The sequence below is a fragment of the Giraffa tippelskirchi genome, chromosome 8 (assembly GCF_054371585.1).
Source record: "Giraffa tippelskirchi isolate mGirTip1 chromosome 8, T2T-mGirTip1v1.2.pri, whole genome shotgun sequence".
NCBI lineage: Eukaryota > Metazoa > Chordata > Mammalia > Artiodactyla > Giraffidae > Giraffa > Giraffa tippelskirchi.
The window spans coordinates 41,039,406-41,052,809 of NC_137282.1; positions in this window are offsets into that span (position 1 = coordinate 41,039,406).

Here is a 13,404-nt window from a genome sequence, read left to right on the forward strand (position 1 = left end):
GAGTTTGATTTAGCTCTTTTTTGATTCCTGGGAGGGAGGCACACAATCCAGAACTGATCCAGGTGAGATTTCTGTCTAACTCTTAAACATACATGAATGCAATGAACAGTTAACGATTCATCTAAAGGATTTCTTTTAGATATAAACAAATAGAAAATATAATACCAGCAAAAAGAGATAAAAAGAACATATTTACAAAATAAACCATAAAACTCATATATTTAAATTCTTAGACAAATTTGAGAGGGAAACAAGCCATATTAAAAAATAGGAGACTGTGTAAAATATAAATTTGTTTTAAAACAGGAAATCTCAGAAATCTGGGAAATTAAAATAATCAATAATTAAATAGCCAAAGCAGAAACAACTCTGAAGATGAAGGGTAAAGAGGACACAGTAGGCAAAAATCTATATGTTAAACTATATTCCAGCATAGTCCAAAAGAAAGAAAGAAAGGAATGTGAAAAAGTTTAAAGTAATAGCATCAAGCCAAAACTTCTAAATACTTCTAATCAGAATTCTAAAAGAAAGAATACTGAGAATGGAAAACAGAAAACATGAAAGAAATAAATGAAGTCATTCAATCATGTCTGACTCTTTGCGACCCCATGGACTGTAGCCTGCCAGGCTCCTATGTCCATGGAATTTTCCAGGCAAGAATACTAGAGTGGGTTGCCATTTCCTTCTTCAGGGAATCTTCCCCACTCAGGAATTGAACCCAGGTCTCCCACATTATGGGCTGGGCAGACTCTTTACCATTATCTTTTGAGCTACCAGGGAATCCCACAAAAGAAATAAAGGCCTCAAGTTTTGTATAATTAAAGTGATGAGTCTACAGAATTAAAGAATCTGCTATGTACCACTTCAGGCTACAACAGCAATATAATAATGTTAATTTATACAAACTTTAGCAACAATAAATAAATAGTCATTGTAATGAGACCTCAATGTATTAAGGATATACAGAATATCCTAAGAGTAAATGGAGAGGAAGTGTGTTACATACAACAAATGAGAATCAGTTTTCCTTGTTACTTAGCAAATGTTGACTCTTACAGTATCAGGCATTGATGCATAGAACATGCAACCAATCAGAAGAGCAATGCTCCCTGTCAATTTTTAATTCTATGGGAAGGATATGGAGTATAAACCATAGAGCTATAGTATAATGTCATGAAAGTAATTAGTCCTCTGGGGGCATACACTAGGTAAGGTAGATTGGACTTTTAAGTGTCAGGTCAAGGCAGAAGTTAGAGTGCTCTTCTTTGAGAAACTGACATTGAGTGAAGGTATAAAGAAGTGAAGGACCTATCTATGCAGGTGTCTAGGTGAAGAAATAGGGAGCTTAGATCCTCATATTAGGAGTTTGCCAAGACTAGTTGAAGAACAAAAGCCAATAGTGGGGGTTAGACTAGAAAAGGATCCTGTTTGGGGATCATCACGACCTTTTTAAATGATATAAATAACTGTGATTTTACTCTGAATAAAATGAGAAGTTTTGGGAGGATTCTAAACAGAGGCATAAATATCATCAGATTTAGACTTTAAAAGAACCACTTCTTTTGTTGAGAAGAGATTTTGGGAATTGGTCAAAAGCAGAAAGACTACGTAGAAGACAGCTGTAGCTGTATTTCTGGGAGATTATGGCAACAAGCTCCTAAAGGAAGCAAGAAGCAGAGTGAGCAGTGGCTGAATGCTAGGCTTTGAGAAACGAACTGAATGTGTGAGAAAGGAGTCAAGGGCAGCTCTAACTAGAAAGAAAAAAAAAAGAGTGGTCATAAAATGTAATAGGAAAGACTGTGGTTGGATAAGATTTGGGGGAAAATATCAGAGCTCGATCTTAGGCATGTGAAATTAGAAAAGCTTGATTGGTCTGTAAGAGGAGAATTCACATAAGAGGTTGGATATATGTATTGACTTCAGGAGAGAGGTTTGTGCTAAAGATGTAAAATTGGAAGCTGTTGTGTAAAAACTTGTTTAAGGTGGGAGAGTGTATCGGTCCAACATCGACCATGGACTCAGCATAGATAGTTAAGAAAAGCACATAACAAAGTCGTAGGATACTACAAATTTAAAGACATCTGGAAAAGGTGAATAACCAATGAAGGAGACTTTGAGGAACACAGCCAATGAAGTGGGAGAAAAACTCATATAATGTGCTATCCTGGAGATTACGTTTTATTAAGGAGTGTGTGATTAACTCTGAAAACTGTTGCTCTTGGGTTAGGTGAACTAAAAACTAAGAGTTGACTCTTGGATACGGCAACATAGATATCATTTGGATGACCTTGACCAAAGCAGATTAGCTTGCTTAGTGTAGGAAAAAGTGTTTAAATAGAGAACAGAAGATGAGAAATTGAAGACATTGTGTATACAGATCTTTCTCAACTTTCAATGGGGCTATGTTTTGATAAGCTCATCATGAAGTAAAAACACAATAAGTAAAAAATGCATTTTTTTCTTGAGGTAAAATTGACTTACAATATTTTATTAGTTTGAGGTATACAACCTGAAATTCAGTATTTAAAGTGAAAGTGAAACTGTTAGTTCCTTAGTCGTGTCCAACTCTTTGTGACCCCAAGGACTGTAGCCCCCCCAAGCTCCTCTGTCCATGGAATTCTTCAAACAAAGATATGGAATGGGTTGCCATTTCCTTCTCCAGGGGATCTTCACAACCCAGGGGTTGAACCTGAGTCTCCCACATGGCAGCCAGACTCTACCATCTGAGCCACCAGGGAAGACCCTTTAGTATTTAAAGTTATTGGAAAATAATGGCTGTATTTCCCTATGCTGTACAATCAATTCAGTTCAGTCACTCAGTTGTGTCCAACTCTTTGCATTCCCATGGACTGCAGTACACCAGGCTTCCCTGTCCATCACCAGCTCCCGGAGCTTACTCAAATTCATGTCCATTGAGCAGGTGATGCCATCCAACCATTTCATCCTCTGTTGGCCCCTTCTCCTCCTGCCTTCAATTGTTCTCAGTATCAGGGTCTCTTCAAATGAGTCAGTTCTTCGCATCAGGTGGCCAGAGTATTGGAGTTTCAGCATCAGTCCTTCCAATGAATATTCAGGACTGATTTCCTTTAGGATGGACTGGTTGGATCTCCTTTCTCTCCAAGGGACTCTCAAGAGTCTTCTCCAACACCACAGTTGAAAAACATCAATTCTTTGGCACTCAGATTGCTTTATAGTCCAACTCTCACATCCATACATGACTACTGGAAAAACCAAAGCTTTGACTAGATAGACCTTTGTTAGCAAAGTAATGTCTCTGCTTTTTAATGTCCTTGTTATTTACTTTACAGAGTAGTTTGTATTTTCTTAATGCTCTACCGCTATCTTGCCCCTCTCACCTTCCCTCTTCCCACAGTAACCACTAGTTTGTTCTCTGTGTCTGTGAGTCTGTTCCTGTTTTGTTATACATTAGCTTGTATTATTTTTTTAAAATAAGCATTTGAGTGAAAACATACAGTGTTAGTCTTTCTCTCTTTGACTTACTTCATTAAGTATAAAATGCTCTAGGTTTGTCCATGTATAAATGACAGAGTTTTATTCCTTTTTGTGGCAAATGATCCATTGTATGTGTGTGTGTTTGTGTGTGTGTGTGTGTATATATATATTCTTTATCTATACAAGTTAATGAACACTTAGGTTGCTTCTATATCTTGGCTACTGTAAATAATGTTTCTGCCCAAGATGCACTTAGTATGCTTGTACTGAAAGTGAAAAACAGAATGATTGTCTAGGTAGAGAATGGCTGTGAGCCTAGTGGTTATTTAGTATAGAGACTGTGTGGCTGACTGGGAGTTACAACTGCTTCTGCCCAGTATCATACAGCATATGGCAAGCCTGGGAAAGTATCAAAAATTCAAAGTGCCATTTCTATTAAGTGTGTATATCTTTCACACCATCATAAATGTAAAAAAAAAAAAAACCGAAACAAATCACAATTTGAACCATAGTAAGTCTGGGACTGTCAAGTTTATTAATTTGAGCAGTTTTCTTTCAAGTGGGGAAAGTAAAACTTGACAGCTGGGGGTTAGAAAAGAAGTTTTCCTCTTCTATTTTTTATCTTCATCTTTTTCTCCAGGGCTTCCTAGGTGGCATAATGGGAAAGAATCCACCTACCAGTGCAGGAGATGCAGGTTCCATCCCAGGTTCAGGAAGATCCGCTGGAGGAGGACATGGCAATCCACTCCAGTATTCTTGCCTGGAGAATCCCATGGACAGAAGAGCCTGGCGGGTTACAGTCCATGAAGTCACAAAGAGTTTAACACTACAGAGCATGCATGCACACATACATCTTTTCTCCTTCCCCTTCTCTATCACCACTTCTTTTTCTTCTTAGCTTTTACCTGCCTCTTCCTTCACATTCTTCTCCTCTTTTACTTTGATAAGAACAAATACCTGGGCTATATTTGTAAGTAGGCACAAAGGTAAATGAATTAATGCTTGAGTTGCGACATTAGCTATAAAGAGGATCATGAATGGCTTATATCTAATAAATCGGTAGGAAAACAAATCACATGAGTTGGAAGTTGGAAGTATGCTGATATGCCAAAGGAATCTGGAGAAGTTCTCTTTCAAGTGCTATAGCTTTCTTAATAAAAATAAGGTTATAAATTTAGAAAAAGGGCAGAATAGGTTATTTTGGTCAACTGAGGAAAGAAGAAAAGTAAAATGTTTATAAAAGGCAGAATAAAATTAATACACTATAAAAATATAGCCAGGATGCCTGGAAAAGTGAATACTCACTTCAAGTTCCAGATTTTGGATTTAAAGTGCATTTTTCAACATTCCAAAGAGCTTATCTAATGAAAGTTGAGACAAAGTGAAGGCAGTATATTTTCATAGTGTGATTTTTTTTTTTTCGAAACAAGTGAAAAAGAGAGAGAAATGCAAGGGAGAATGATTATAATGACTCGCTATAATAATAGAACTTTATCTGGGTAGTGAAGGGCAGGTTGAGACCCTAGAATTGAGGGAGGAAAATAAAGTTGCTTTTATCCATAGACTGGAGGTTCCAGAGGGGTCAAAAATACCTGGGACCATGGTACTACAATTGGCAACGGGGCTCCTTTTAGTGGCCAATGCAAACAGGGGAAAAGATGACTAGTCATTGTGTTCTCAGAGCAGATGCTGTGTGATTGACAGGTAGAAAGCAGTGGGAAATAACTGTAGCTCACACTTGACCTAATCACACTCAGGGGATTAGAATGCCAACAAATGAAGGCAGGAAATCTAAATGAGATGTGGTTTTGGACTGACTAAAGTGATTATTTTTGACAGCCCTCAGGGAAGAATAGATTCACCAGGAGTGTGCAAAAGCCATATTGATAATGTTTGCTGTGTGTGGAGCTTCTACAAAACCTAGAGGTGGAAGATCGAAGAAGGATTGGACTTTTTCAAATAGACGGACTAATAACTCAGACTTCCAGATTCCTCTCTTGGATTTGGGACTTTTACTGAAAATTTAAATAATTTGTGATTGACTACTATGATTTGAGATTGGGAGTAGGTTTACAGCTCTACCTTGACTGAACAGCTTTATTTCAGAATTCAGTGGGTCTTCATTCATCAGCATTTAGCTAGCTTCATTTTTTTGTGTGTGGTTGGTGTTAATACATTTTTATTTTAATGAATTTGAAATAAATATATTTTAATACCTTTGGAGTAAGCAAAATCTGTGCTGCAGTATCAGTCTGATATATTAACCCAAAATGTTTACCTTTTTTGTTTGTTTTACCATTCACAGTCTTTTTCTCTCTTTCTGTCTCTCCTCCTTTTTTTTTCTCCCTTTCTCCCAAACATACATATATATTTGCAAAGAATGAGAATTTGGTTTAGGTTAATAAAAAATATTTAAGCCATGGTTTTTCTATTTCAACTTCTTTGTAATTTAATATAAATAATTAAACCAAACTAAAAAGTAATCACGCATGTTTTGATAGGCTTGACATTGATTCACCTTTCTTCAAGGTACACAATTAGCCTTCTCACCTCAGCTTTTGGTAAACTTATCAGATATTATAGAGAATATAAGTGTTATGAGAGTGAGAATAAAAGTCAACATCTATTTATACCACACAATTTTAATATATATAATATTCATACATGTCTTCTAATAGTATTTTCCTTACAATTGTAAAGTCACCAGCCAGAAATTGAAGTGGAGAAATGATGACATCAAGAGTAAGATATCCCAGCGAGAGAATTAATGTCAAAATAATTACATGGTTCACAGTTAAGGCTGTATGGTTATTAGCAACTCTAGAGAAGCTAATTAAGTGAGTCAAAAATTGTGCTTAAGCCGGTTAAGTCAGAGTGTTTCTATGGCTTCTGAACAAATAGGTAACACCTAAAAGCTGAGAATGTACTCATTAATCAAAGGAGCTGAAAATTATATCACACTGATTAAAACCGCATGCAGTAAAAATGGCTATTTAGTCTTCTTTTAAAATGAGATCTTAGAAAAAGCTGAACTCCTACTAACTTTAATTCATTCCTACAATCAGACAAGTGTTTCATCTTATTATATTCAACATTTTTTATAATTATCTAATTTTCTTCAACTCCTCAATCTCTCATTTTTATCAATACTCATAACTAGTTGGTAAATTATATATAAAAATACTTATTTAAAATATAGACCCACCTTCTTATATGAAGCCTAAAAGCAAAACAAAACAAACAAATAAACAAAATAGTGTAACAGGGTACAACATTTACAAAATAATTAACATGCAACATTTACTCATCACTTAAATAAAGGTTAACTGTAATTTAGTCTAAATAAATTTATCCATAAGTACTCCAAACATTTGATATAGAGAAGACAAATAAAACACCAGATATTTCTGTCTATACAACAATAGCAGAATCACACACTTTGAAAGAAAAATAAGGCAGAATTTGAAGGATGAAAAACACATCATGACTGTTATAAACACATTGTCAGTGTCAGATTTTAAAACTTGTTACCACTGTAGGCTTCTAATGTTTCTCCTTTACTGGGCTGCCACTGAAATCCTTGTTTATATTGGAATGTACCACTGCAAAAATTTTAGGAATTTCCTCCTCCTCAGGTTATCATGAAAGAAATGCAACAAATATTTGGTAAATTAACTTACCAAACATTTTCAAACTTCATATTCCATGACTATAGTTCAATCCATGACCCGTTATAGAGGTGGATCTTAGTAATTATTCAGGATAAAAAAAATACTTGCTTTCAAGAATACTTTAAATAATTTTAAAATAGTGAAGTCAGTCAAAGTTTAACTTTGTATTCAGATAAACATTGAGATACTTTTGGAATTACATTTTTGTGTTGAACTATATCAGTCAGTTCAGTCGCTCAGTCGTGTCCGACTCTTTGCGACCCCATGAATCGCAGCACACCAGGCCTCTCTGTCCATCACCAACTCCCGGAGTCTACCCAAACCCATGTCCATCGAGTCAGTGATGCCATCCAACCATCTCATCCTCTGTCATCCCCTTCTCCTATTGCCCCCAATCCTACCCAGCATTAGGGTCTTTTCCAATGAGTCAACTCTTCGCATGAGGTGGCCAAAGTATTGGAGTTTCAGCTTCAAAATCAGTCCTTCCAATGAACACCCAGGATTGATCTCTTTGAGGATGGATTGATTGGATCTCCTTGCAGTCCAAAGGACTCTCAAGAGTCTTCTCCAACACCACAGTTCAAAAGCATCAATTCTTCAGCGCTCAGCTTTCTTCACCGTCCAACTCTCACATCCTTACATGACCACTGGAAAAACCATAGCCTTGACTAGACGGACTTTTGTTGGCAAAGTAATGTCTCTGCTTTTAAGCATGCTATCTAGGTTGGCCATAACCTTCCTTCCAAGGAGTAAGCGTCCTTTAATTTCATGGCTGCAATCACCATCAGCAATGATTTTGGAGCCCCCAAAAATAAAATCTGACACTGTTTCCCCATCTATTTCCCATGAAGTGATGGGACCAGATGCCATGATCTTAGTTTTCTGAACGTTGAGCTTTAAGCCAACTTTTTCACTCTCTTCTTTCACTTTCATCAAGAGGCTCTTTAGTTCTTCTTCACTTTCTGCAATAAGGGTGGTGTCATCCACATATCTGAGGTTATTGATATTTCTCCCGGCAAAATTGATTCCAGCTTGTGTTTCTTCCAGCCCAGCGTTTCTCATGATGTAAGACTACAAACAATAAATGCTGGAGAGGGTGTGGAGAAAAGAGAATGCTCTTGCACTGTATGTGGGAATGTAAGTTGATATAGCCACTATGGAAGATAGTATGGAGATTTCTTAAAAACAAACAAACAAACAAACAAAAAACTAGGAATAAAACCACCATATGACCCTGCAATCTCACTCCTAGGCATATACCCTGAGGAAATCAAAATTGAAAAAGACATATGTACCCCATTGTTCATTGCAGCACTATTTACAATAACTAGCACATGAAAGCAACCTAGCTGCTGCTGCTGCTGCTGCTGCTGGCAAGTCGTTTCAGTCATGTCCGACTCTGTGCGACCCCGTAGACGACAGCCCACCAGGCTTCCCTGTCCCTGGGATTCTCCAGGCAAGAACACTGGAGTGGGTTGCCATTTCCTTCTCCAATGCATCAAAGTGAAAAGTGAAAAGGAAATCGCTCAGTCGTGTCCTACTCCTAGCGACTCCATGGACTGCAGCCTACCAGGCTCCTCCGTCCATGGGATTCTCCAGGCAGGAGTACTGGAGTGGGTTGCCATTGCCTTCTCCGAAGCAACCTAGAAGTCCATCAGTAGATGAATGGATAAAGAAGTTGTGGTACATATACATAATGGGATATTATTCAGCCATAAAAGGGAATGCATTTGAATCAGTTCTAATGAGGTGAATGATCCTAGAGCCTATTATACAGAGTGTAGTATTTCAGAAACAGAAAGATAAATATCGTGTACTAATGCATATATGCAATCTAGAAAAATGGTACTGAATAATTTATTTGTAGGACAGCAGTGGAGAAACAAACATAGAGAATAAACTTATGGGCATGGGGAAAGGGGAGGAGAGGGAGAGATATATGGAAAGAATAACATGGAAACTTACATTACCCTATGTAAAATAGATAGCCAACAAGAATCTGCTGTATGGCTCAGGAAATTCAAACAAGGGCTCTGTATCAACCTAGAGGGGAGGGATGGAAAGGGAGATGGGAGGCAGGTTCAAAAGGGAGGGGATATATGTTTATCGCACAGAGTTGGACACGACTGAAGCGACTTAGCAGCAGCAGCAGCATATGTATACCAATGGCTGATTCATGATGAGGTTTGACATAAAACAAGGAAATTCTGTTAAGCAATTATCCTTCAAATAAAAAATAAATAAATTTTTAAATGAGGGGATATATGTATACATATGGAGAAGGAAATGGCAACCCACTCCACTCTTCTTGCCTAGAGAATCCTGTGGACAGAGGAGCCTGGTGGGCTGCTGTCCATAGGGTCGCATAGAGTCGGACACGGCTGAAGCAACTTAGCATGCATGCATGAGCTGGAGAAGGAAATGACAACCCACTCCAGTATTCTTGCCTGGAGAATCCCAGGGACGGAGGAGCCTGGTGGGCTGCCGTCTATGGGGTCGCACAGAGTCGGACACGGCTGAAGTGACTTAGCAGCAGCAGCAGCAGCATTTCAAATCAGGTGGCCGAAGTACTGCAGCTTTGACTTCAGCATCAGTCCTTCTCTTCAAGTAAAACATAGCTTGGTTTTTAAGCACATCATGGATATTGCTACTTCTGTAATCCTCTGTCCTGGCTCCTCTTCCACTCTTTGTCCCCAGAGTCCTGTCAGGAAATCTGAGAAGTCTCTAATGAGAAATAAATAAATAGATCATTAAAATAACTGTGAGATAGTGAGCACTTAGGACCATTTCCAAACTGTTGTCATTGTAATGGTGAAGTAAAAGCCAGGAAGTAAAGGATTTGCTCCAGTTCAGCAAAGTGATTATGGGAACCCAATGAATATGCAGCTGCCTTAGGGGAAACAGAGGCCTGGGCAGAGAGAAAAATCAAGCCCAAGGGAACAGGAAGCCACAGAGCCAGTGGCAAGGATCTAAGAAAGAAAGAAAGAAAAAAGAAAAACTAATATAGAATTTGCTGAGATGTCAGTGGATTGGAGTTGCAAATCATCTCAAAGGTTTAGGTTGGTATACTTAGGAAGTACTTAACAATAGTCCCTAAAATTTTAGAATGACAGCCTGTGAGAAGATTTACACAATTTCTAACACTAAACCTACTCTGACTAGCTCCATCCAGAGAAAGCTGTTACACATGCAACCTACACATAGATCAGAAAAACGATCATCACCTTTCCTACCAATGCTGGTTAATACATTTCATAAAGAATTGCAGTAATAAGAAAAAAAAATGTAACTTGAAATAGCCAAAGAAACCAGTTTGATTATGACAGAGTCTTTGAGTATCTTAGGAAAAGAAACATTAAATTGCATGTATTTTAAGCCACAATTGAAAAGAACAGGATATGCGTAATGCTAAACTGCGTGATATTCCTGATAAATCTCTGCTTTGGGGAAAAGTAATTACTAATGCTCTTCTGAACTTTTGGTACCTGCTATTAACCCAGTGGGAAATTTTAAATTGTAACTTACCCTGAAGTCAACCACTCATAGAAATGAATGGATTCCTCCTTCTAACAGGAATAATAACATTCTTCTATTCCTTCCCTTGAGCGATAGGGGCTGAACATTGCATATAAATAGTATATGTATTGTTTTCCTTTAAGTATTTTTTTTCTGTATTATTTCATTTAAACAAGTGTAAAGTGGAAAAAAAGGAGTAGTTATAATGTTTTCATTTTAAATTGCTGTTATTTTTACTTGTACTAAATGTAAATATTCTAAGGATCAGCAAAATAGCTATTTATAAACTTTTTACTTAGAACATTCACAAAAGAAGTACAAAGCAGTTTGTGTTTACTTTCAAATAATCCACTGGCTACTCATTGCCCCTTATTCCTGGCATAATGTTTTAGAATTTAAGAAGTATGATGATATAAGTCTCACTTTGGGAAACAATTTTGAATTTATATCACTTTCCTATTGAAAACTTAGGAGGAAATTAAGGAGTTATAATTTGGAGAAAATTGCACTTAGAATATCAGGCAATATATGATTTTAGGTTTAAGAAAAAAATGTTTCTGAAATCTAAGTTTTATGTATGCACGTGTGCACAGATCTGAATGACTGTACTTCTTCATCTCAAACTATCAAGTGATGTTCCAAATGACACTGTGAATGACTCATAACATTATTCTGCTTTTTTTTTTTTGGTAAAGTAGCTAATATCAAATACATGCTCCAAAATAAATTTGTGGTATGGGCCTCTAGGTGGTGCACTGATGGAATGAAGAAGTCACTGTTGTAGTGGAGGAGAACCAAAGGACTGAAGTCTAGGGAAGTTTTGATTACATAACTTGGAATTTGTAACACAGAATTAAGTATTGAAAAGGACATTGCATTTAGGCAGTTTATAGGAAATAAATAGACACAAGAAAATTGTTATTTGCCTCAATATCTTTATTTGTTTATTTATTCATAGAAATATACAAGGATGGCAGAAATATTTCTCAAGAAGTTTTGATTTAAAGTTAATATCAATTTCTAAATGCATGATAGTGTCCATGATACAATATGTCAGCATACTCAAATGGGAGATATTACTCTGAAAGCATATACTATACTATAAAAATGGGGGAAATCTTACATGGAAATGCTAATTTCTTCTCTTTTGTTTCATCCTTATATAATTAATGTCATGAAATGTGTTAAACAGCAACTCTAGGAATATATCCTCAAGTTTCATAGGTACTGCTTAGGAGGTAATAAATTTGCTTAGTGCAACAAAAGACATCCTGTGAGAGCCCAATAAATACTTGTTGACTTGCTGACTAAAATAAAATATCCCCTTTCTCCTGAGAATCCAGTTGCTAAACAAGTATTGAAAACATTCTAATTGCAATAATTCTACAAATATGTTGCACTGGTAAAATTCCTCTTTATAGGCAGGAATCCTCATCAAAAATTTATGGCAGTTAAATTAAGTAGCCTATAAAACAAATCAAAAAGACTACTACTTAGTGGCAGTAGAAAAGAATAGGTTTTAATACAGTAATTCTATTAAGAAAATGCTAGTTTTCAAACTGTTATTCTATTACTAGTATACAAACGGGAATATGGGATTGACTTAAACATTTTGCTCCTACTTATGTAATTTATGATAATCCAAGCACATTGAAAATAAGATGCTAAAAAATCACAACATTAAAATAACGGTTAACACCCTTCAGAGTCATCAAATGAAAGAAAAAGAATATATGCAAAGCCATGATATAGTGAAGCATATATAGTAAGGCATGAATAAATATTGGTACTTTTAAAATTTTTAAATCAACTTTATTGAGGCCTAATTTACATTTAAGAAATGATATCCATTTTAAGTATATGTTTTTAATGATAAAAGCATATCATATACTATGATATTACTTGTATTCCTATATACCAATCTTATCAAAGTAGAAAGCAGTTTTATAACCTTAAAAACTTTTCCCATGCTTTTTCCATCCAGTCCCAAGTAATAACTGATATGCTTTCTGAGACTACACATTAATGCCCTCCCCTACAATTTCATGTAAATGGGTCATAAGTGCTTTGGAATGTATGAGTAGTTCACAGCTTTCCATTGCTAAATAGTATTCCAATATACTGGATTTGTTCTTCAGTCATTCAGCTATGTCTGACTCTTTGCGATCCTGTGGACCGCAGCATGCCAGTCTCCTCTGACATCCACTATCTCCTGCGGTTTACACACATTCATGTCCACTATTCACTGATGCTATCTAACCATCTCATGCTCTGCTGTTCCCTTCTCATTTTGCCTTCAGCCTTTCCCAGCATCAGGGTCTTTTCCAATGAGTTGGCCCATCACATCAGGTGGCCAAAGTATTGGAGTTTCAGCTTCAGCAACAGTCCTCTCAGTGAATATTCAGGGTTGATTTCCTTTAGGATTGTGTGGTTGACCTTGCAGTCTCTCAACAAGGGACTGTTAACAGACAGATCCACAACTGAGCATCATTTCTGCTTTGGCACAGCCACATCATTCTTCCTGGAGCTATTATTAATGATCTCCACTCTTCCCTAGCAACATATTAGACACCTTCCAACCCTGAGGGCTAATTTTCTGGTGTCATATTTTTTTGGCTTTTCATTCTGTTCGTGGTGTTCTCATGCAAGAATATTGGAGTGAGTTGCCATTTCCTCCTCCAGTATCAGTTCAGTCTTTCAGTCGAGTACAACTCTTTGCCACCCTATGGACTGCAGCACGCCAGGCTTCTCTGTTCATCACCAA